The sequence below is a fragment of the Rattus norvegicus genome, chromosome 15 (genome assembly GCF_036323735.1).
Source record: "Rattus norvegicus strain BN/NHsdMcwi chromosome 15, GRCr8, whole genome shotgun sequence".
Taxonomy (NCBI): domain Eukaryota; kingdom Metazoa; phylum Chordata; class Mammalia; order Rodentia; family Muridae; genus Rattus; species Rattus norvegicus.
The window spans coordinates 44,644,863-44,669,220 of NC_086033.1; the positions used below are offsets into that span (position 1 = coordinate 44,644,863).

General features: G+C 45.2%; 1 protein-coding gene and 1 non-coding gene across 5 annotated transcripts in view; both read right to left on the minus strand.

The window, feature by feature from the left end:
* Ptk2b (protein tyrosine kinase 2 beta) overlaps nucleotides 1-11,892 on the minus strand; it is a 120,480-nt gene extending 108,588 nt beyond the window's left edge. For 3 of the 4 annotated variants that reach the window (XM_006252145.5, XM_063274587.1, XM_039093607.2), the window contains exon 1: nucleotides 11,721-11,892. The gene's annotated coding sequence lies outside the window, so the exon portion shown is untranslated. The remainder of the gene's footprint in view (nucleotides 1-11,720) is intronic. The other variant, NM_017318.3, reaches the window with a different exon arrangement.
* Nucleotides 11,893-23,749: 11,857 nt separating this feature from the next.
* Mir6320 (microRNA 6320) lies at nucleotides 23,750-23,870 on the minus strand. Its single transcript, NR_106691.1, has one exon. It is a non-coding gene; the product is annotated as a microRNA 6320 (primary transcript).
* Nucleotides 23,871-24,358: the final 488 nt, after the last annotated feature.

Below are 24,358 nucleotides of genomic sequence, written 5' to 3' on the forward strand. Positions count from 1 at the left end.
TGACTCACTGCTGCAATAGTGTCTGACCCGGAAGAGACATCCAACTGTGCCACTGTGGTACAACTACTGTCTTGGAATTAAGTCCACTCAATAAGCAGGAACTCAGACCTGGTGATGTAAGCATAGCTAAGAGCCCACGGTTTGAAAGGTCATAGACCCTAGAGGACAACCTGTTAGCGCCACTTTAGCAGGCTGATAGAGTGTTCCGTTGCTTTCTAAATGCTTATCCTTATAGCTGCAGATAACACAGCACTCACTTTAATCAGAGAAGGTTCTTTTTGCAGTTTCTTTGGGTCTTTTACAGAGAACCACAACTCGTCAAAGTGCCAAGGAAACGTGAAAATGGAGTGCCCAGCCCCACGTGGGACATCTACAATACAGCATCCTAGAGCAAGAAGTCAGGGAATATCATGGAAGAGGGGCCAGAATGTAAGGGCCAGAAAACCAGGATGGTTGCTGTGAGATGGTGTCTTCTGGACACAATATGGTTGTGTGCACAAGGTCACACCAGTTTGACATGCCAACGTAGATGAGGGAAGAGGGGGTCAGAAGGCAACTGAAGAACTATAGGCAATCAGTAGCTCCTGGGGGAGAGAAAGTTTAGTTCTCTTCAGGGACAGTACTTAATACCCACACCCTGAAATCAGCCCCTATACCCATCTAAATACAGGCAACACTAATTGGACTGTGTGTGTGTGTGTGTGTGTGCGTGTGTGTGTGCGTGTGTGTGTGCGCGAGAGTGCACGCGTGCGCGCACACACACACACACACACACACACACACACATGTGCACACATTATAAAAGACAAGAGTTCAGGGTTACCCAGGATGAGTTGGAGGGGTTAGAGGTAAGGATAGAAATGAGGCAACTACAGTGCGTTCATGTATAGAATTCTCAAAACCCTTGCCCAACGTAGTATATCCATACAATAGAATGTTATTCATCAATGAAAATAGAACAAAGGGCTAAGAGATAGGACAACATGCACAGAGCTTCAAAACATACTATCAGAAGGAAGCAAATCACAGTCTATGATCCCACTTGCACTCTGTCTAGAGGAGAAACTCCCTACACATAGAAAGCATACTAGCAATGGTGGAGAGGCAAGCCTGATGGTTCAGGGTTTCTTTCTGGAATAATGAAAATGTGTGTGATTGGCAGTGGTGATGGTTGTACATATAACCTGTCAATATAAAATTCTTTAAAAGCAATGAATTGTGTGTTTGAAAAGGGCACGTTTTGTAATATTTAAATTATAGCTCAAAAATGCCATTATTGTAAAAATGAACACATTGAATTCATAAGGAGTAGCCGCCTTCCCTAGCCATGGGGTGATAACATTTACAGGCCAAAGCTGATGAGGGATGAGTCTACTGCTGTGATAGATGAAGGAGCTGGGGGAAGGCTGTATTTCACATAGTATGTGATATAGCATGTGTAACCGAAATAATATATTAACTATTATCCTAAAATCTGACAGATCCAAATTAGCTTTATTAAAAATGTTCTTGCTGGGATATTGGGAATTCTTAGGCACATGTCTGTACACACCGAGTGCACAAATGCTAAGCATGTGTTAATGCGGTGTTGGGTCCTTAGGATGTAGAACTGGCTCTCAGAACAGTGTTCTGGGTCCTCTCTGGGGCTTCTCGACTGAATTAAGCAAGAGCTCAAGCATGAAGTCATGCTTATAAGAATTGTGTAAAGCTGGCAATGATACCTAGTAAGAATCTGTTTTGATCTTTATTAAAAATTATTTTATGGGGGCTGGAGTGATGGCTCGTCAGTTAAGAGCACAACTGCTATTCCGGAGGTCTTGAGTTCAATTCCCAGCAACCACAACCACCTGTAATGGGATCCAATGCCCTCTTCTGGTGTGTCTGAAGAGAGAGACAGTGTACTCACATACATAAAATAAACAAATCTTCTAAAAAATTATTGTGGGCCTCCATGTGTGTTGGAGTGTGATATATGGTATATATGTTGTGCTTGTATGTCTATGTGCAGGGTCCACGGGGAGGGTAGAGGAAGAAGGCCTCATATGTCTTCGGCAATTACTCTCTAACTTAGTAATTTAAGAGAGAGTCTCACTGAACCAGAAAGTCTCATTCAGCTAGAATAGCTGACCCCCAAGCTCTGGGATCCTCCTATCTCTACCCTGAGCCCAGAACTGGGATTATAGGCACTTCTAGTCATGCCCAGTTTTTTCTATGGATGCCAGTGGTTCAAACTGAGGTCCACACACATGTACAGCACATGCTCTTACCCACTGAGCTCTATCCTTAGCCCCAGTGTCTTAATCCTTTGAGCTCTAGATTCCTTGGGACATCAAGTGAAAGTTATATACTTTCTTCCCATAAGTGTGAGCTCAGAAGAGAAAATTACACACCTTTCAAAGAGTTTGTGTGTACAACTGTGCATACCACTAACCCAAGCTCACCAACCCAAAGGCAAGGCTCTCCAATCTTTCAGGCACCTCTAGGTGGGAACATGGGTTAGGAACTCAGCACAAACATACCGACGGTATCTTTCTATAGAGTCAGGTCCCCTCTAAGGATGACAGATTACTCTGCAAATACAGTTAACATACACCAGGAGTCCTTACCTCTCGAGACCGCAGGAGCCGAAAGCTCAGAGTCCACAAGCACAGGAGATAGGCTTGTGGTCACTGTGAGGGTGAAGTCCAGATGACGGTATGTACACTGATGAGTGCCGCTGTACCCTGGGATCCCTGCCAATCTCTGCTTTGTGGGTCTCTCTCCTGTGTACTTTCAACTTTACACAGAAGCTACCCCGATTTCCATCTTTTGGCTTTCCTCATCCTGGCCCAGACCAACTCAGAGCAAGAAAAAGAAAGAGCTAGTAAATAAATCAGAGTCTGGAGCATTCGAAGGACTCAGGAGTGGGTTTGTAAAGGCATTCTCAGGCTCCTTATCTTGATCCATGACTCCTCTCTGGGTTTTCGGGAAATCTCTGCCCCAAAGGAAGACAGCTATCTAGGAAGAGGCTTGATAATGTCTTCCGTGTCACAACTAGATGTGACACTTGGTGCCAGGAATGAGGAAGAGCTAGGCTGTATAGCCAGGTTCAGGCAGGCATGAGTGTGTGGGGAAGGAGTGATGGGGACATGGAATCTCATGACTGTGGAATCTGAGGGTGTTTGAAGGACTGGAGAAGGAAAAGCACCTCCCTTGCTAGGAAGAATTGAGTGCAAGGCTCAATAAATTCTTCAGATCCTGGCACTCAAGAAGCCTGGAGGCTGCCAGGGGGAGGGCAGGTTTCCAAAGTGTGCCATGAAGTAAGTTTTAGAACAGGAATAAGTAGGTCTTGGTTTACAAAAGTGGATGGGACTGGTGTTCTCCATGGGAATAGAGATTTGTGGGTACAAGTGACCAAGGCAGCTTGTTAGGGGTGAAGGGCTTTGTTTGGGATATCTAAGGACATGGGGTGAGAAGGGTCAATTAAGGTTGGATTGCACACAGATAGCATACATGGACTGTTGAGGTTGTACTTAGAAATATATGTATAGACATATATACATGTAACAATTTTAAAAATGAAGCCATGTCTTTGAGGGAGAGCAGGCAAGGGGTATGTGAGAGGCTTTGGAGCAAAGAAATGTTGTAATTAAATAATAACCTCAAAAGTTAAAAAAGGAGGGCCCTGAGTCATACATTTGAGGAATTTGGAATCCCATCCTGGAGAGCTCCTTGGGATGGGAGGAGGAGAGAGGTATTAATTATATTTGGTAATATTAGGTGATAAGACCTGCACCCTGAGTGGAGGCCATAAAATAAGGAAAGAAGGAATGGGAAGTATGAAGCAAGAATCTGTGGGACTCAGAGGGTGAGATTTGAGCAGGGTAGGTGAAGGTGCAGAGGAAGGGTAGGAAGCCAGGGCAAGCCTCCTGAGTGTGTGGAGAGAACAGGGGCCTGGAGACGGAGCGCTGGAAGGAGAGACCTGGGTGAGAGGAAAGGACTTCAGTTTGAGGTTAACCACTCCAGTGGGATGTTCTTACACTTTGAAGTGGAGGGCCCCCGGGAGATGCGGATAGAGAAAGATCTGCAGATCTAACTGCTATGTGTTCAGAGGCCATCATGGGGTGCTGTAGACAGGATGGGAGTTAACACAGACCTAAGAAGAGCAAGGACCATCAAAAAGAGCATGCGTGCGTGAGTGAGTGTGCACGTCCATGTGTGCATCCACAACTTAAAGGAAAAAAAGGTCATGAAGAATGCAAATGACCTAGGCAGTCTACACACGCAAGCATTCCCATAAGCCTTCCTTCCAGCTTTCAAATTCATAAAAACAAAACAAATCTGCAGTGCCCAGAAAGTGGAAGCCTCGGCCGATACCCGGATATTCTGCTGGACACCCCTCCCAGCCTCTGCGTGGACTGTTAAACGTCTACCCCAACACGAGCTCAAGTTTTCTGCCAACCTATCTACTATGTACCCTGCTCCCCAAAACTGACCAAAGCCCCTTGACTCAACTCAACGTCTGCAACAGCACCCTGCTGCTGCCTTCCCAATAAAATCATTATTTCCTCCAAGAGTGTCCGCAGTCTTCAGCTTCCGCGTCCAGGTTTTTATCTCGTCCGTCACCTGTACAGACTCTGGCTTTTTGCTGCCCTTGGCCCCACCCAGAATGAGTCAATCAACTCTGCCCGTCCTCCCACCTCCAGGCTCCTATTTACTCTTTTCTTTGAACACAAACAGCGCATCAAGTCTGAGCCAGAAGTAGTCTCTCCTCTAGTCTTACGCATGCTGTGCCTTTCTCACGGCACCACAGAGCTCCACCTTCTCTTAAAGATATTCCTCTCCATGCAGTATCCTCCTTCCACCCCTGGCAGACTATGATCGTGCTAAGGTAGATAGGAGTCCTCAGATCAGGGGAGGTGAGAGAAACACTCAACAAATGTGGGAAATGGATTACAAGGGAGAAACTGAGGCTTGGTAAGCTCATGCAATAGAAAATAAGTTAAGACTAGAATTCACAACTTTCTCATCCCAAACCATCTCTTTTTCCTGTCACGATGCCTGTGCTATTTTATAGGACATGGTGACAGGCATCAAGCATTTCTCCCAAGAATTCTGTCAGACAGACGGTGCCAGTTCCCTATCAAATAGCAAAAAGTAGAGAAATTTCTTCAAAAGGAAGTTTAGCCAGTTATTGAAGACTCCAGGGCCCAGGCTCTCAAGCTGGGTTTTTATTCACTGAGGCTGAATGAGGCACCATTGGGTGGAGGCTCCACAGCACTAAGCCTGAATCTTGGGACTCTCGGGCTTACAATCCCCTTATGACTACTGCAGTTGATGACTGTGAAGATCAGAGCCCAGCATCTGTGTCATTAGTGGAAAGGCCTGAATGGGATGTTGCCAAGAGCAGACGCACAGATGTTGGGGAGCCAGCATTAAACCTACCTGGAGAGGCAACCCCCTGAGGTGGAAGGTGAACTGAGAAGACTGGTTCAAAATGTGCCATCACCACACGCAGCTAAGCAACAGAAAGGAAGTGGAAAGAGGACAAAGCTACTTTAGAAACCAGGACATGGTGTGCCTGCTTCAAGTGGCCAGAACCTCTGCTACAGAAAGGAACCCTGTGGGAGAGCCAAATTCAAACTGGGAAGAAATTCCCAGCAGGCCTATGGGTACAGGAAAGAGGGCCACATTGGGGAGAGTTGGCAGGGGTGAGGGTGTGTGGCTGAGGAAGTTGTGAGAGGAATGCTACTGACAATGTCAGGCACGTTGGGAGGGAGAAAATGTTAAGTGCGCTATAGAGACGCTCAAGCTTCCTGGACGCGGCTATGGTTCATCTTCGTGTTAACCTCACTGGCCTGTACCTCCTAAGAGCCCCGGCCCCTTTAGCACTGGGCAAAAGGAAAGGCTGGAGAGACCCAGAACCCAGAGAGGTGCCTCCTAGTAATTCCACCTGAGTCTGTCTGGAGGATCTCTCTCTCTCTCTCTCTCTCTCTCTCTCTCTCTCTCTCTCTCTCTCTCTCTCTCCCTCCCTCCCTCCCTCCCTCCCTCCCCCCTCCCTCCCTCCCCTCTCTCTCTCTCTCTCTCTCTCTCTCTCTCTCTCTCTCTCTCTCTCTCTCTCTCAAGATCCCCAAACACTACACTGCATCAATCTTCCCATTGCATCTAGGTAGAAATGCTTCAAAATGTACAGCCTGGAGTCTGCTCTCTTAATCAGACTGTCATCACGAGTAATAATTATACCTTGAGAAACAGCAGAGTGACTCAAAAGGCTGCCCCCTCCCCCGCCACCCCCTCACACAGCTCAGTGCTTTGCATGCTAAACGAAAAGGCCTAGAAAAATAGCCACCATGTTCTGCTGCCTACTCCATTAAATGGTCCTTCAGGCTCCAGGGCCTGATGGGTATCAGTGGGCATCATCTTTCCTGGCCAAGAGCTGTACCCAGAGCATGCTGGCTTGGGAGTGGGGCAGCCCAAATAAAAAACTGAGTTGTCAACTGGGGAATATTATTCTCCTGTCAGAGGTGGTCTATGGCTTCAGGAATAGAACAGAAAAAAAAAAAACTGAGGTGGAACTCACTGGTAGTGTGTCTGCTTGCCATTTGTGAGACCTTCTGTTATGTCCCCAAACCAGAAAGAAAAAATTCCTGGGCATGGGAGTACATCCCTGAGATCTCAGGGCTCGGAAGACTTGGGGGGAGGGATGCAGCAGGTAGAGGTGGTGATGGTTGTTTGAGGCCAAGATGGGGTCCAGAGTTACCTTATCTCAGAAAACTTAAAACAAAAGCAGGCAGGAGAGATGACTCAGCTGATAAGATAATTGCATTGGGGTACTTAAACAAGGCATGTTCCTGGGGCTTGCTAGCCACCCACTGACCAAGCAGAATGAGCAAGTTAGAGGTAAATTAATGACCCTGTGGTAACTGGTGTTGTCAGCTCAACAGAATCTAGGATCTGGGTTATCTGTGGGGGGTGTCTTGATTCCTGTAATTGGGGTGGGAAGACCTGCCCACTGTGAGTGGCACCATATTTGGGTTGAGGATATAATGTGACCAGCTGCTTCAAGTGATTTCTGCCTTGACTTTCCTGTCATGGCTGACTGAATTTTTTTTTCTTTAAGCTGCTTTTGCCAGAGTACTTGATCACAGCAACAGGAAGAGAAACTAAGACACATCTGGAAAATCAAGATGGATGGATGGCATTCTGGAAAATAATGCCTGAGGCTGATCTCCAACCTACACTGAGCATACACAGGCACTTGTACAACCCCCTCCCTGAGTCCACCCCTGTCCCACCACAAACATGTGTGCTACATAGTCAAACAAAATAACAACAATAACCATTGGTTTCTTATGGGCTCAAATGTAGCCCATAAATTTTAAGATATGGGAGAATTCACACTTCTGAGTATCTACTGTGAGTCTGTTATGTTTTATGTACAGCAGAGGGATTAAGTTGTTACCTGATCAGGCCTTCTCATGGGGTAATATTAATTAATAGTGAAACCATAGTCCATACTTCTTGGTGCATGTCTACAGCCCCAGTGCTCTGAAGGCCTGGCTTCTCCACCAGACAACCAATGCTCTGACTCTCACAGGGTGACCCAGCATAGTACAGGAGTCAGGGGTGGCAGTACGGGGCTCTCCTATCCTGCCCTGGGTGATGGTGGATGTCATCTCTGTTTTATCTGTGTCCTGGCTAATGCAGATGACATCATCTTACCCTCAAAAGCCTGACTACCACCTCTGCTTTACAGATAAGGAAGCCACAGCTAAATGACCTTCACAGGGTCACAGAGAAGTTCCAGTTAGAGTCACCGTAATCCTGAGTTCCTGCCCATTCTACTCCTTCTTAGTGTTACAAGGTTCTACTCTCCCTCCTTTGTCTTGGGACTGGCCTGGACACACCCCCTCCCCCTCCCCCCACCTCTGACTCTCTTTCATCCTTGCTCTGCCTCTCAAACCATCCCAGCTGTGCCTCTCTGATCGCTGCCTTTTGGTTAACTCCTTGAATTTCCCATTCCCCTGGCAGGCCCGGTGGTCTGAGATAATAGATCCTTGGCTGTGGCCCGGTGGTCTGAGATAATTGATCCTTGGCGGTGAGCGACTGGGGAGACTGAGGACCCCATCAATCGAGAAGGGCTAAGCAGCCGTGGGTAAGGGAGATTTCTATTCCTGAACGTTTTTGAGGCTGGAATGTTGCACGCAAAGTTTATTTCCTGACCGTCTCTGGGCTGGGCATGTCAACTCTAGGAGTTTCATCCATCCTAGTTAGAAGTGTGGGGGAGCAATGACTTCCGATAGATCATGTGGCCTGCGCTCCCCATGTGCATTCACATTCTGTCTATGGGTAATGCTTATTTTCTTTGAAAACCTGGTGGCCTGGAGTAGCTGCATTCAGGGAATGCTAGGCCCATCCCAGGGCACACTTGCCTTTTCTGCAGGACTTCGCACAACCCTGGACATGCAAATGTAAACAGCATATCGTTTGAATGTTTCATTGACAGAATCTCTGGATATTTCTATTGGATAAATGGCACCCCTAAGGGACTGGGGACAAAATGGGCTGGGTTGGGGTAACATAGATTCACCACTGAAGAGAAGGACTATTTAATATAACCCATTAGTCCTCAGGGGAAACACATTTCTCCGTCTCTGTCTATGTCTTTCTGTGTCTCTGTGTCTGTCTATCTGTCTTTGTCTCTGTCTCTGCCTCTCTCTCTGTCTGTCTCTGTCTCTGTCTCTCTCCATCTCTGTCTCTGTCTCTCTCAGTCTCTCTCTCTGTCTCTGTCTCTCTCAGTCTCTCTCTCTGTCTCTGTCTCTGTTTCTCTCAGTCTCTCTGTCTCTCTCCTTTTAGGAGGTCTCTGACTCCTTAGGAATGTTTTCATTAAAGCCAGGACCCATCTCACCCGGTGCCCTTTGTTCTTCTAGCCCTAGGTAGAGTTTCCAAATGAGGAAGTTATTATAAAATGAAGGACAATGGAAACCTAATTTTATGGTGCATTTTTGGGTGCTTCATGCACATTTTCTTTTCATCCATTCATACTTCTCTCCAGTTAATTAAGGTTTGAGCCAGTCCTCTCTCCCTACCTGCTGCTCTCCAGGAAGAGAACCCTTTTTCTCCTCTTGTCTTTGAAATAAGGGTAAAGAAGAAATGTGAATGGGTAAGGAAGAAGTAACTTTGTCTCACTCTCCTTCCCACCTCTGTCCAGAGGCAAACTTTTCTAGCTAGAAGCAGGAGCCAAACCAAATAGGTTTCCTGAGATCTCTAGGCACTCTATAAAGGTAAACAGAAGAAGGTGGGTCCCAAGCACTTTGTGGATGCTCTTTTTGGTCAATGTGAATGTGTCATTTACAGTTAATACACATAGGACTCAAGTGGGGTTTTTATACATTATCAAGGATCCTACCCTAAACCTAGACAGATAGGCTCTGAGGTTCTGAGAATCCAAAAGCTTTCCATAGCTCTGAGTCTAGGACCATTGGTCCAGTTTCTTTCCAAGGTACTACCAAGTAGCCTAGCTGCTTTCATGGTTGCTAGACTCTCTCTCAAATCTGCAGACGAGTAAACCTACTGGGGACCTGCTTTTCTTTTCTTTTCTTTTTTTTTTTTTTTTGGTTCTTTTTTTCGGAGCTGGGGACCGAACCCAGGGCCTTGCGCTTCCTAGGTAAGCGCTCTACCACTGAGCTAAATCCCCAGCCCCTGCTTTTCTTTTCTTAATAGTAATGTCATGACCAATCAACTGGATCTATCAGCATTTGTCACAAAATAAATATGCCCTGAGCCTGTTCTCAAGGCGCTGGGTTAGTTCTCAGTCTAGACTTCTCAGAAGAACAGCAGCCTCCGTGTCCCAGGCAGACTCAGGACATCCAGTTAAGTTTCAGATAAACTGTGAGTGATGCCTGGGTACTATATACTGTGCGAAACATACTTAACGCTGAGAACAAAATCGCAACAACTTTACACATTTAAAATTCAAATCTGAATGTCCCATGTTTCCATTTGCTAAATCTGGCACCTCCATCCCAGAGTGGAGGCACCCTGGGAAGTTTCAAGCAGCCTGAGGTTCCAAGCTTTGCTCCAGGGAGTAGTTGCCAAGGCAGCCTGAGCACGCCTTCCCAGACCTGGGGATCATCCTCTATTTAAGGGTTCAGCTTCCCCTCACCTCTGAACTCTAGGCTCCTAACAAGCTGCGCTTCTGAGATTTCTTGCCGCTCTTAGTCTTGGATTCTGTACTTCCCAGGCTCTGACCTGCTTTCTTCTCCTTGTTTAGTTAACCCCTATTGATCTTCAGTTTTCACAGCTGCTTTGGCCAGAAAGATTCAGGACCTGCTCCTGCCCAGCCCTGCCCACCCTCTGGCACTGTATTGGCGGAACTCTATTTCTTCCCATGGCAGTTCCGCCCATATGCTCGGCCCTGGGCGGCTGGCGCTACCAGCTCCTCCAAGTCTCCGTCACCTGACTGGAGCACCTGGATGCAGGAAGCTAGTAGTAAGTGAAAGAAACAAGTCAGACTGTCCTGCCAAAGTTAGGTCTTTCTTATGAATGTGACTTCTTCCTTCCTCCCTATGGTCGGGAGTCAATCCCCCCCCCCCCCCCCCCCGTCTGCATCTTTCTTGCACCTCTGCCCGGGCCCGTAGCGACTGTGAACGGTAAGGGGTAAGGGCTTATCGACCTGAGTACACGGGGCTTCCTGGCACCCCTACCCTTTCCAAACCATGCACATTGTCTCAGAGGGCTCCAGACTGGCTCAAGATCTGCCAAGGTTCTTCTCCCTCTAGCTTTCCAATCCTCCCTGGCTAAAGCCACCTCGCTCTCCCTCTACCTCACCCCCCAATCCCCAGGTCCCAGCTTGGTTCCTTCAAGGAGCCCAGCAGGAATCTTGCTTTCCAGTATAGGGGTGATGGGAGATGCTGGTGTCCTATGGCTGAGGGTGAGGGCAGGTGGCAGGGCTTGGTGGGCCTCAGAACATCACCCATATGCTCACTGTTCACCCACCTAAAGCTTTGCCCACGCACAGCCTGGCAGCAGAACGGCAGCCCAGAACTTAACCCTTGAGGGACATGGGCAAGGAAGCTTCAACATGAGCCAGTGTGGCTGGTGTGAACTTTGGAACTTCAGCACACACGCGCGTGCACACACACACACACACACACACACACACACTATGGTATAGTTCCTCTTGGAGAACCCCCACTTGTCTTAAAGCTCCGGCTTCAGGGAAAACAAAACAACAAACAAGCAAACAAAAAACGTCCCAGAGGTTGGGGATAGGGGTGGTACAGGGGTGGGAAGATAGACCACATGGGTGCCAAAGGGCACTAGAGAAGAGTGCTAGTGCCTGGGCAGAGGTCTGAGCTAGAGCTGAAGTTGGGTTCTGAAGCCCTCGGTTGGGTTTGGAGTTCCCAAATCTAACCTTTAGTGATGAGCAGCTTTGCTGAGTCGACCTCAACCGTGCCCCTAGTTTTCCCTGTCTGAATAAACTAACAGGACAAAAAGGGAGAAACACCCTTCAGTCTTAAAAGAACTCCAAAAATAGATGCCTTCTCCCCAGCACAGAGCGGCAAGCTCAGGGAGAGCACCTGCTCCGCGAATCCGACTTTCTGGGTCCTTGGCTACCTTTCCAGGAATTCTGGGCTCCCCAAAGGACCGAACTGTAGACCCCCCTCCAGCTTCCCACTCAAGTCGAACGATCTACGGGTCTCTGACCCCGGCGTTGGGTAGCGACATGCTGGACTCACCCTCGGGCGAGGCGCGGACTCGGGCCAGGGCTCCGGGCTGGGCAAGGTGAGTGCAGCCGCCAGCAGGTAGGACGCAAGGCTCAGCCGGCAGAGGCTGAGTAAGAGGCTGACAGGTTGTTTTCCCCCCACCCACCTCCTCCTTTCGGTCGTTAACCACACCCCTGCTGCTCTCCTCTTTACTTCCTTAAAGGGTGGGGTGTGCTGTCTGTGTGTGCAAGCTCCAGCCTCTTACCATAAACTCTGAAATAGATGCCGCCTGCAATTCCCGGAGAGGCCCTGTGACCTGGGGGCCCAGAGCCTATTGCCCCATTTGGGGTCCTCGGGTGCTCCGGACCTCTAGCGATGGTTGACCTCCCCCCACCCAACTCCTGCCACACCTGGCTTCTCCCTCCATGCACCTTTCTCTGCAGCCAGACCTGTCTCATGTTCTCAGCAATGGCCCTGTGGCCCCCACCCCAGGGGCAGATGAATATCAGGGATGTGTGATATGACTGGTATAAGATTGGAACACTTAGGACTGGGTTTTTGAGCCCAGACTCTGAAGGACCAGAACACAGTCCAAAAACAGTCAGGGAAGGGGCTGGGAATGTAGCTCAGCTGGTAGAATGTGTGTCTAGCCTGGGTTCTATTTCCAGAACCAAAGGCATAATACTGAGTGTAGTGGTGGATTTCTATAATTCTAATCCTCTGGAGGTCGAATCCTTCCAGTCAAGAGATTAAGAAGTTCTAGGTTATCCTTGGGTATGTGGTGAGTTCAAGGTAAGGTTAGGCTGAAAGAGATCACGTCTCAGAAAAACAGCAACAATAACAAAACAAACAAAAACAAAACAACAACAATGGAAGTAAAAAAAAGAATAGAGAAGCCTCACAATTATTTTCTTCTGTGGCCCTCTCCCTACACCAGTTTTTGTCCCTGACCCTCTGAAGAGGCTGGCCACCTACTTGAGGTAGATCAAAGGCACTTGGCAACATTACTTCTCTAGCCCTAGAGAAATTCTGACTTTCTCCCAAGTGGAAGCCAGTGAGCTGGACTTAGCAGAAGACCCTCCCCCAGACATCTTTATCCTGTGCCCTTTGGGCTTTGGGGTTTAGCCACAGTTCTGTCTCTGACAGTAGCAGTCCTGAAACTGCAGCACCAAGCTGCCCAAGTCCCTGTGAAAGCCACAGTCTTCATGACACATCTTTACCCTACGCCACCTCTAATTAGGCTCAGTAGACCGGCTGCCCCAGAGCATCAGAAGGTACCTACCAATGCTTCCAGAGGGGTGGTGACGGCTTCTCAAAAGAAAGCAGAATTAATTAGGAACTCAGGAGACTGAGGCAAGTAGAACTCTTGAGTTCAAGGCCAGCCTGATCTACATAGTGAGTTTCAGGACAGCCAGGCTACACAGAAAAACCCTGTCCCAAAGAATCAGTAACAACAATTATAAAATTAAAGCTATAAAGTTCATATTTCTTAAGATGTAACAAATATAGATTTTAGCTGTATCCTCCGTGTCTACTGAAAACCCTAACCTAAAGCCAGCCATCACCCTCCCTCAAATGCCTCAACACCACCACATACCCTGCCATCTGCTGGGCCAGCTGGGGTCCTCTCTACCATCCTGAACTGTCCCATTGTCAACTATCTTTGCACTCACATGCAGGCTTGGAGGTTATGTTGGTGGCAGTGAGGTGGCAGAGGTGGCCAGATGGAGAAAAAAGGACAAGTGGAGGGGTAAAGTTGGGGGAGCAGTGAAGACTCACAAACAGTGTCTGGGGTGAATGACCACAGGGCAAAGCAACTGTCAGAGAATTGAGCCTCAGAGGGGTGCCATAGGGTGTTGGCGTAGGGTGTCTTTCTGAATTCTTGCACTTGGGAGTGGGCGGGTAACGGTCTTGTGGCTTAAAGTTGAGATCTACCAGAGGGAATGGTAGCTGGCTGACTGTTGAAGACAAGCTGGGTTTGTGTGTGCTGCCCCTATGTGGGCACACACAGGAACTACAGCCATATCCCTGTCCTGCTCTGTTAAGGTCTTAGGTTTTGTGGGTACACACTCTGTATTCTTTACCTGGCATATTATTTACTTCAAACTTCCCTGAGCACCTTTTTTGCATTTCTAAAAAGGAATGTTTCATTATAACACGTTCATACATGTAAATCAGGAAGGCGCTCTGCTGATAACTCACTCCTGGGTGTCTTTCTTGTTGCCCATAGGCTGTTGTGCTGGTGTTCACTCTCCTCCAGTGGTTCTTACCCTTCCTATGCTGCCACCCTTTGATACAATTCCTCCTGTTCTGGTGACCCACCACCACCATAAAATTACTTTTGTTGCTACATTATAGCTGTAATTTTGCTACTGTTAAGAATCGCAATGTACATATCTGTGTTTCCCATTGGTCTCCGGTGACTCCTGTGAAAGAGCCATTAGACTCTCAAAGGGGTCACAATCCGCAGTTGAGAACTGTTGCCCTAGACAGTCTCACTACTTCCTCAGGACAAGTAGGAAGAGTAATAGGCCAGCACCACCAGGGCCAATTTATATAATTATTAAAACCTAGATTCTCCATATAAAAGAAAACATTTGATATTTTTCTGAGTCTGGCTTAGTTTGCTTATCACGATGGTGTCCAGTTCCATTTACTTTCCAGAAGAATGTTCTTCTTTGTGGCTGGCTAAAACGCGCGCGCGCACGCGCGTGTGTATGTGTGTGTATGCGCGTGCGCGTGTGCCACACTGTCTTCTCTCACTCATCTCTTGATGGACATCCATGTTGACTCTATACCTTGGCCGATGTGAACAGAGCCCTGGCAAACATGGACATCAAGGGTCTCTGTGGTGTTAATTTGTATTCTTTCAGCTCTTTCTTCAAGAGTTTGGCTGGATGACACAAACAATCTCTTTTTAGTTTTTGGTGGAAACTCCATACGTTTACCCACAGGGACTGAGTTAACCAGCTAGCCTTGTGCATGTGTACTATGCTACCCTGGAACCCTACTCGTTGTCCTGGTTTTCATTAACAGCAGCCATTCTGATGGGGGTGAGATGGAATCTGATAGCAGTTTTAATTGACATCTCTCTGATAGGTAAAGATGTTGAACACCTTTTCAAGTACTTATTGATGGTTTTTTACTTCTTTAGAGAACTAACTACCCTGTTTATATGTCCATTTATTGATCAGACAATTTAGTTTTGTGATGTTTAACTTTTGCAGTTCTTTATGTAGCTTGGATACTAATCCTCTCTGTCTGATACGTAGCTGGCAGAGCCCCACCCTACCCCATCCCAACCCCATTGGTAGGATGTCTCTTCCCTCCAGTGATTGTTTCCTTTGTTGTGCAGACGCTTCTTGATTTCATGTGTTCCCATTTGTTAATTCTTGAGATTGACAAATGTCATAAGAACATGGGAGCTTGTGTTCTTAGGGTCCTTATAATTTATCCAATTTAAACTTATCTAGACTACAAATGAATGAGACTCAAACTGTGATTAATTTATTTGGCTTTAACAATTACTGAGGGTAACCCCTAATCTACTTCTAACTGCTGGCCTGGCTCCTTCCCCAGGATGTACCCTGAGACTTGTTGTTACTGCTGGCATGTCCTCATTGTCTGTCTCCTCTCGTGGTGGCCTCTTCCTCTCTCTCTTATCCTTCTTCCTTTCCCTCTCTCTGCAACCCCAACCAGCTAACTTAAAATCTACCTACCTCTAATCTCTGCAGTAATGGGTTGTAGACATTTTTATTTAACTAATAGTTTTAAATTAAGAAACACGGTTTGCACAGCAAAAGCTGGTAACTGTGGCTGGCAACTAGAGCTTCCTGTACAGAATTTAGCATTACTGTGCATAGCAACAGACCAAACCTCAGCAGGTCCTGCTCATAAAGTCCCTGCTATGACCACATCCTGAAGTATTTTACCTATGCTTTTCTCTAGCACTTTCAAAGTTTCAGGTCTTCCATTAAGGCCTTTAGTCTGTCTGAATTGCTCTTTGTGCAGTGATAAGGATCTGGTTTCATTGTACATGTGGAAATTCAGGTTTTCCAGCTCCACTTCAGGGGCTGCTGGTTCTCTGATGTATGTTTTTGACAATTCTGTCAAAATTCAGCAGGCTGTACCTGTGTTTATTTCTAAGTCCTCCATTCTATCCCATTGGTCTATGTGTCGGGTTTGGGCTAGTAATGTCTGGTTGTAATACATTTGAGATCAGGTATTAACCCCTTGTCAGTCAGAGAAAGTCATGCTTGCAAAGAAAAACACTCAGAAAAGAGGCTCAAATCTTTATTCCTGAGACAAGGAGAAAAGGGAGGGGCTCTCTTCCCTATTGTCATTCTTAGTTCTTATACTTTCTCAGGGTAAGTGACCACATGGTATTCCGAGCATCTTCACACTGAGAAGTTCATCATAAATCGAATAAAGGGTCACAGCAGAAATGTTTACATGTGTTTCCATAGAGACTAGTTCCTAACTAAACATTCATCATCCATCTTCTAGCTCTATACGTTCATTAAAAGTTTAAAGCAATAATTTGATGTTACAAGTCATCATGGTTTTGTCAAGAGGCAAATCATCTGCCTTGTGTCTCATTGCTTTCCAAGCTTGATAGTTCCAGCCAATATTTTATTTTTCTGTCCCTGTATCTACAAGGATTTTCCCATTCCCAGCTTATGACATTTAGTAATCAGATAATGGCTTCACAGCTAGCCTAGAAGGAAGGTTTTCCCTGATCGTAAATTTGTTCCAAGCCAGCTTTCTATATCCTAGAGCAATTAGCTCAGGGCACATGAAAGTTTACAGAACTCTAATTGTGGCTTTCAAACTATAGAGGGCTCAAAATTACTGGTGTAAATTTAGGAATTCTATAGAATCTTTATTAGGAATTATAAAATCATCAGTTTGTCTACATAACATTATGACAAGAGAGTACAACTTCATTGATTTGCAGAAAATCTACCCAGTAGGGTGGGCCAATGCCCAGGAATCATTAGACTATTTGACACTGACGGGAAAGGCATAACAATAACAAGAACTGATCCTGAGATGAGGTCTCTGAAGGCCCTGCAATTCAGAGCTTACCCATCGCAGCCATGCAGAATGATCACCCACGTCTAGAGAGTCACTTCTTTTGCCTCTCCTAAATGCCTTCTGACATCCAGGTACTGCTCCAGCACCATGCCTGACTGCCCACTGCCATAATGATCAGGAACTGTCTTAGTTAGGGTTTTACTGCTGTGAACAGAAACCATGACCAAAACAAGTCTTATAAAGACAATATTTAATTGAGGCTGGCTTACAGGTTCAGTCAATTATCATCAAGGCAGGAACATGGCAGCATCCAGGCAGGCATGGTACAGGAGGAGCTAAGAGTTCTACATCTTCATCTGAAGGCGGCTAGTGGAAGATTCGATTCCAGATAGCTAGGAGTAGGGCCTTAAAAACCACACCCACAGTGACACACCTACTCCAACAAGGCCACACCTACAAATAGTGCTGCTCCCTGGGCCAAGGATATTCAAATCATGACAGGGACTAACCCTGTAAATCTATAAGCCAGGCTACAATTAAATGTTTTTTCTATACATTTCCTTGGTCATGATGTCTCCTCACAACAGTAACTAAGACATTGAGTAAGAAAAACCACCCTAAATATAAGTAGCACCTTCCTATAGGGCCTGGAATGAATAATGAAGAGAAACAGAAGCAAGCCTGGTAAGTACCAACATATCTCTCTCTCTCTCTCGTTCTCTCTCTCTCTCTCTCTCTCTCTCTCTCTCTCTCTCTCTCTCTCTCTCCCCCTCTGATTCCAAAGGGATGTAGTTTTACTAACCACCTCACACCCCTACCAACATGGCTTCTCTGACATTATGCAGTATATTTTGTGTAATTATAATCCAAACTAATTGCTCCCCAAGTTTCCTCTTTGCAGGTATTTGATCACAGTGACAATAAAAGTAACTAATGCAACAGACATTTTTAGGGTCTCGATGTTATTAATTGTTACAGATCTGACTGTTTATAGGCTCCTCATTTAACTTTGGTAGACATGTCTATGAATTCACCTATTTCTCCTCTCTTTTCTAATTTTCTGAAATAGTTTTTCAAAGTGTGCTATAATGATCCTCTAAATTTCATCATTGTTATCTGCTGTAACACCCCCACCCCTGCCCCGCATCATGTCTAATTTTGTTCATTTATGTTGGTTGGGCTAAGATTGCATTGATATTATCTCTTCAGGGAAAAAAGACTCTGTGCTTGATTCATTCTTTTAATGACAATTTCATTAATGTCTGACCTATCTTCTTTCTTCATTCTTTCCATCTACTAACTTTAAGTTTAGCTTGTTCTTCATTTTTTTTCTAAGATCTGGAATTGTAGCGTTATTTACTTGTATTCTTAATAGCCTTTAAGATTTAATTTTATTATTTTTAGTGGTGTGTATGTTGTCTGTGTGTGAGTGCAGGTGTCCCAGAAAGCCAGAGGAGTAGGACTCCCCTGGAGCTGGCGTTACAGGTGGTTGCGAGCCACGTGACATAGGCAGTAGGAACTGAACTCCAATACTCTCCAAGGGTGGTGTGCGCTCTTAACCGCTGAGCTATTTCTCTAGACTCACCTTTCAGATTTTCTTCTAAGTTCACACACCCAGAGCTATGAATGCCCACTTTGGAGCTACCTTTTCTGCATCACGAAAGTTCTGTCAACTTGTGTTGTGGTTTTGTTTGAGTCTAGGAATTGTTTCCTCCATGATTCCTTCAAGGAGCCATACCAAGGGTGCATTGTTCATGGTTTGAGTCTTTGTATAGATCCTGCAGTTTTTCTGATTTCTTTTATATTTCATCATGATCTGATAGGATGTCAGATTTGTTTTGTTTGCTTGTCAGCTGGTTTTCTGGCATAAACTGTGATCTGCTTGAAAGGAGACTGCATGGAACACTGAGAACATGTTATATGGAATATTCTGGAGATGTTTGTGAAGGCCACTTGATCTATAAAGTAGATTAACTCTCAGGTTTCTTTGCTATCTTTTGTTTGGAAGACCTATCAAGAGTGGGAGATTGAAATCATACACTATTAATTCATATAGACCTGTTATTTTATGTTGAGTAGTGTTTATTTTATAAAATTAAGCATGTTAACATTTGTGTCTTGTGTCTACACTCTTATTAATATGCAGTAACCTTCATGTGTCTAATTTTAGTTTGAAATGAACTATGTCAGAGACAGATATACCCACTCCTGCTTGGTTTTGACGTCTACTCTCTTGGTGTAGAGTTTTCTATTGTTTTTGTCTTTGACAGCCTGCTATGTTTCTTGTTTGTGTTTTTAGGTCACTCATTTTCTCTGTGTCCTTTGGCTGGAGAGTTTATCTTAAGGCTATTGTTAAGAGGAATTTTCCTATTCTTATAATTTTATTGGCAGTTTTAATAGTTGGATTAAAGATTGATTGTTCTTTTCTTTCTTCCTTACTCAGTTTAGGGATTTGCTGGTTTGCTGACTTGGATGTGGTTGGTTCTTTCTCTATTGTTCATCTCTTCCCCCTCACAAAGCTTATTCCTTCTGTGTTTACAATTCTTTTTTCTTCCTCTGGGTGTAGGAATCCTTCAGGTGTCTTCTGAAATGCTGACTCAGTGGCTTAGCTTTATTTCTCCATCAACATTTAAGGATTACTTTTCTGGATAAAATGATCTTCATTAACAGTTATTTATACTTTCCTGGCTTTTTGGGTTTCTGCTAAGCTGTTAGATACTCTGATGAGCTTGCCTTCTCAATTACCTCTAGCAGCTTGTGGTGATGTTTTCTTGATCTTTGGCCCTAGCATGTTAACTATAGTGTGTCAGGGAAGGCTTCCTTTCTAGTCATGTCTTTTAAATGCCTCCTTTGCCTGGATGCCCATCTGTTTCCCTAGACTTTGGCATCTTTCATGAAATAAATATTCTTTTTTTTAAAAAAATTCTTTATTTTATATTTGTGAATACACTGTCACTCTCTTCAGACACACCAAAGAAGTCAGCTGAGGTCACCTTTGATATTTTTTTTATAAAATAGAAATATTGTTCAACTTTGAAAAATGTTGAAAGGCAATATCTAAAATTCAGCTAAAATTTAATCCTGGCAGCATTTGTGCATAAATTAAAAAAAACATAAAGGGGTTGGGGATTTAGCTCAGTGGTAGAGCACTTGCCTAGCAAGCGCAAGGCCCTGGGTTCGGTCCCCAGCTCCAAAAAAAACAAAAAAAAAAACCATAAAGTTTATGTAGAATCAGAAGGGATCTCAAATAGTCAAAACAAGCTGAAAAAGACCAAGGTCTGAATCCTATACCTCTAGATTTTAAAACCTACTACAAACATATAAACTAGATGGTATTGGCACAAAGACAGACGTATAGACCAATAACATGGCATCTAGAATTGAACCCATGCATGAACCCAGTCAAATGAGTCTCAACCAATGTGTTAGGACCACACAACAGAGAATGGCACATCTTTCTGACAAATGATGTTGAGGAAATCCAACATCCACATATAAAATAATGAATTTGTGTATTTCCTCATAACAATGTAATGCAAAAGAAATAAATAAGTAACGATAAGGGAAGAAAACAGAAAACACTTCCTGGAGTTGGGTTGGGCTCCATACTGAGAACCTAAGCAATAAAAGTAAAACAGGATACTTTGGAATAAACAAACTCAACATGCATGAGCCAAAGTACACAATCAGCAGAGTAAAATGACAGCTCAGAGAATGGAGGGAAAGGTTTGCAAGTCATGTACCTGATAAGGAAGGAGCTAATATCTAAACTTTATAAAGAACTTGTATACATCACACTAAAGACTTGGTGTGGCAATGCGCTCTATAATTCAGCGCTTATGAGGCAGAGGGATTAGCAGCACGAGGTCGCTAAGGCTACACTGCAAACTCAAGGCCAGCTTGAACTGTATATCAGGTGTCGTCCCCCAAAAGGGAGCAAAAGGTGATTCACTTGGAAATATCCAAATAGTAACAAACACAGAAATGTGAGTAGCATCGCTGATGGTTAGGGAAACTTAAAACACACACACACACACACACACACACACACACACGCAAACACAAGAGCAAAAAAATGTCAAAAGAAAACCCCATTAAGATGGCTGTGATGACATAAAAAGCCTGGGAAGTAAAAGTGTTGGCACGGAACGGATGTAAGCAGTGAGAACATGCATGTGCTGTTCTTGAGAAGGGAAAACAATACAGCTAACATGGGAAAACAGCATGGTGGTCACTCAGAAATCTAAGGGGCAATGCATATCAATAGCAATTCCACTCTGGGGCATATTCTCAAAGGAATGCACACGCGGTGTCTCAAAGAGCTCTCTGTGCAATCCTATTCACAGTAGCATTGCTGGGAGCATCCAGGAAGTGGAAGCAACATAACTTTCAGTGATGGACAGGTGAGTGGATGAACAGAATTCGATTCATACATGCAAGGGACTTTATATTAAAAGGGATGAAATTACAAAATCGGCTGGAGCAGGGATAAACCTTGAGGTGTCCTTGGGTAGTCTGCTCTTCCTGGTGCTCCAATTTGTCACCATCTGTCTCTGTGTGAGATGTTTCAGTGATAGCTGAAAGGTTAGTCACAAAAAGGTAAATCCAGTGCGCATCTATCCACTTACAAAGTTATCAGGAGTGCTTAAGTGCATAGAGACAAAAGTACAACAGTGGTTTCTGGGGAGCAGAAAGCGGGGACTTGGTTAATGTGTAGACGAAAAGCTTTGTAGGTAATGGGCTTTGCACAGCAACGAAAAATAGTGGGCACTGCCCAACTCTCCCCCTCTCCCCCCACGAATCATTAATGCGTATTACATCACGTGTATTATACAGCTACAGATTTTAAATGTAAAAGGGTAAAAGTAAGAATGTAACTTTTTATGTGACACCTCTAGTATGTGCCTCGGGTCACTTCCATCATGACCAACAAGAGTTTTCTTGTTTGTTTCTTTGTTTTTGTGACAGGATCTTGATTTCTATCCAGCCAAGAAGTGTGGTGTTGGTACAGTCACTTTCTATAGTGGTGGGGAAGACCAGAAAGACAGGTTGCTTCATAACTAACCTTGGGGACCTTATATGTGTTTATAGTTTAAAAGGTCTCATGTCACACACATGTCAGACTGAATCAAAGACGTCTGCGGCCCAATCCACCCAGAGGCAGGTGGTTTCCTACCCTTGGTACATCCCTAGTCACTTGTTATAATGTGGTTTCCGTGAGCTCATGTTTTCCCTCCCAGCTCCAAGCTCCCGGCATAATGACTCTGAGATTTAGACGTAGTTACAAATGCCTTGGCCAATCGCTCTGGATCATTCCCTGGCTTGCTTATAACTTAATAATCGCATTATTCTGTTCCAAGTCCTGCCATGTGGCTGGTTACCTGGTCCTCAGTTACATGTGACTATCTCCTCTATGTCTGGGGTTGAATCCTTCTCCCTGTGCCAGTCTCTCCCCCAGAATCCTCTCTCTGTACTAGAACTTCCACCTCCCTGTTTCCTGACTAAGTTAATAGGTTAATAGCATCTTTATTGACAGGTGATTCTTCCATATAGCACAAGAGAGTCTCTCTACAACTTGTAAATCACTTGTTAGGGTCGACCTCCCTGCCTTATTCAGAGCAGCTAAGTACCGTTCGTCGTCCTATGCAGACTCCAAGCTTTAGAAAAGGTCTGAGCCATGGAGCCTTCACTGAGAGGATCAGGCCACTCTGCTTTCCTTACAGGTTTCCCTGACAACCAATGAATAATCTGTGCTGACTCTGCAGCTCTGGCTGCCTGTGTTTAAAGATGCTATCAGCAGCTCTCCTGCTGAACTGACCTTCTTCTGCCTGGAATACTTCCTGTCGCCTGATGTCGACAGAAACATACTAATTATTAGCATTAGCTTTTTCTCTTTGTTTACCTTAGCTACTTAAACCCTTGTGTGTAAAGTGGATTCCTTGTAGACAGCACATAGCAAGGCCTTGCCTTTTCATGTAATAGAACAATCCTTGCTTTTATTTCTTGATTACTGCTCTAAACAGAAGGGGGAGAGAAAGAGGAGGGGAGGCTAGAAGGGAGGTAGGCAGGCATTCCTTTTTGCCGGGATTTCAGCAATAAGGCTTTTAGGAGGTTCTTCAAATGAGGCGATGAGGGTGGAGCCCCATCTCTGTTTACTTTCTATTCCTGTGATAGAAACCATGGCCAAAAGCACTCTAGTGAGGAAAGGATTTATTTGGCTTACATGTCCTGGATCACGGTCTGTTGAGGGACACCAAGGCAGGGAACCTCAAAGCAGGAACTGAAGAAGACTCCATGGAGGGGTGCTGCTTTCTGGTTTGCTCCTCATGGCTTGCTTAGATTGCTTCTTCATACACTCTAGAACCACCTGCCCTGGGGGTTGGGATAGGGACACAGATCATGGTGGACTAGGCCTACCCACATCAATCAAGCCTCCCACGGGTTCTCCACAGAACCATCTTATGGATGGTTTCCTCCATAAGATATTTTCTCCCTTCAGGTTCTCTCTCTCCAAATGACTTCAGCTTGTGGAAAGTTGACAAAATTAGCATGAGCTCTCATAACATCATCAGTGGCTTTCTAAGAGGAAGTGAGATCTGAGCTGGTACACTTGCCTGTCTGGCCATGTGGTATTCTCTGTCTCATCATGATGCAGCAGGAAGGCTGGCACACCCGGCTCTCAAACGTCCCTGCTCTGGAATCTATTCTTTATAAACCATCTTGTCTGCTGTTCTAGCAAGAGGAATAGAAAACAGACCCAAACACTACCTTCTGATTTAGCACCTAGTAATTGTTTATCTCGTGCAATATTTTAAAAAAAAATTATATGCTTCCTATGATACCAAGGAGTTTTGGAATCTGCAGCTCCTTGCTTAGTGTGTATGCTTGGGAGAAGACAACAGCGGAAAGCTACAAATATCAAATTGTAATGGGCAGCTGGAAACATTCAGCTTGCCTTTCTTGGCAAGTATCCAGCCTGGATTTTTTTTTAAAAGTGTCCCTGTGTAACCCAGGCTGGTCTCGAACTCTTGATCCTCCTGCCTTAGCCTCCCAAGTGCTGAGATTACAAGCATGTTCAGCACGACTTTCTCATCCTGGCTTTAACTGCCTTGTAATCTCAGCACTTGGGCCTGATGCCACGGGCATGCTTCCATATTTATTTCACTCTCACGCCCCATTTTACTACCATTTTACACAGGAACTCATTTATCCAACCACAAGCCCAGAATCGCATCTCCTCAGGTCTTCCTGCTACCTCGAGGCAGCAGTAAACTCGACCAAAGTCAGAGGACAACCTATGTGAGGGTTTTGAGAAAACATTCCCAGTGCTGCATGACCCAGCTACTGCTTTGGACTCAGGTTCGGATCCCACCTAGGGAGCTAAGGAGTTAAAACATGAACGTCCCTAATCATCTATACTAGGAGTCTGAGATTTCGGGAATTGCTTAAGGATGGCGGCCCTTGGCTTCACTTCCTATTTCACAACGGAAATCCCACACTTCGGTGGGACGACAGATCCTTCCGCGCTGGATCTAAATGGATTGCTTCGGAGCTGGTGGAGACCAGGAACCACACCTCCTCCGGGAGACCCCGCGCAGACCGGAAGTGGGCGGGTCCGAGCCCTCAAAAAACAT